General features: G+C 72.2%; 1 non-coding gene across 1 annotated transcript; it reads right to left on the bottom strand.

The window, feature by feature from the left end:
* Positions 1-768: 768 nt before the first annotated feature.
* Positions 769-921, bottom strand: LOC121469087 (5.8S ribosomal RNA). Its single transcript, XR_005978894.1, has one exon. It is a non-coding gene; the product is annotated as a 5.8S ribosomal RNA (ribosomal RNA).
* Positions 922-1,178: the final 257 nt, after the last annotated feature.

The following is a 1,178-nucleotide window of genomic DNA, read 5'->3' as shown; positions in this document are numbered from 1 at the left end:
CTTCTTTTGCCCCGCTTGCTCTTTTTTTCCCCCCTCCTCCCCCCCCCTCCCCTTGCCCCCCACCGCGGGGGACAAGCGAGAGAGAGAGAGAAAGAGAGAGAGAGCGCGCGAGAGATAGACGCGGGGAGACTCGTGCGGGGAAGAGGCGCGTTCGACCCCGTCCCGGAGACGAGAACCGAAAGGCGAGGGAGAGCACGCGGCAGAGACGGCCCCGACCGGGAGGAACCCCGGCCGCCAGGCGGCGGGGCGGCGCGACGGCCTTCGGCGAGGAGAGAGAGTCGGCGAGAACGGCGACGGCGCCCCGAGACGGCGACAGAGAAGGACGGCGAGGGAAGGAGGACGGCGGGTTGGCCCCCCCGCCCCCACGGCGCTCGCACCTCGCGCGCGGCCCGGCAGCACGGCACGGTACCCGCAGACAGCCGCCCGCGCGGGGGGAGGCCGGGGGGCGAGGCCCGCGCGCCTCGCCTCCCTTCTCTCGCCCTTCGTCTCTCGGCGCCCCTTCGGCGGGGCGCCCTCGACCGCGTCTCTCTCGCTCTCTCTTCTCCGGCCGCCGCGCCACCGCCTGGCGGCGCGGCCCCCGGCGAGGACGAGCTCCGCCCCAGCGGCTCGCTCCGGGAGCGGGGAGCTACGGAGCGCTCCCCGAGTCTGCATTTAGGGGGACGAAGGCCCTTGCGCGGCCACGACGGCCGCGGCCGACGGGCCTGCGATGCGACCCCAGCCGCGCCGCCGGGGTGGCGAACCCCCCCCGGGCGGCGATTGATCGTCAAGCGACGCTCAGACAGGCGTAGCCCCGGGAGGAACCCGGGGCCGCAAGTGCGTTCGAAGTGTCGATGATCAATGTGTCCTGCAATTCACATTAATTCTCGCAGCTAGCTGCGTTCTTCATCGACGCACGAGCCGAGTGATCCACCGCTAAGAGTTGTCTGCCTTTCGGCACCCACCCCGCGCACGGGCGGAGGGGCCGGGAGACCGCTCGCGTCGAGCGGCCCCCTCTTTTCTTTCTCTCGCCGAGGGCCCGCGCGCGGCCGCGCGGCCCCGGCTGCCAACCGTACGAGCACACACGCAACCACAAACCGAGGTGGGGGAAGAAAAAAAACGAAGCGAGAGCGAAACCCACGGAACGCTCCGAAGGTCGGCGGAAAAGCGGGGGGGCCCGCGCCCCCGACCGCCTCCCCCCG

Source organism: Taeniopygia guttata, chromosome 37, assembly GCF_048771995.1.
Source record: "Taeniopygia guttata chromosome 37, bTaeGut7.mat, whole genome shotgun sequence".
Taxonomy (NCBI): Eukaryota; Metazoa; Chordata; class Aves; order Passeriformes; family Estrildidae; genus Taeniopygia; species Taeniopygia guttata.
This window is presented reverse-complemented; position numbering and strand designations above follow the sequence as displayed.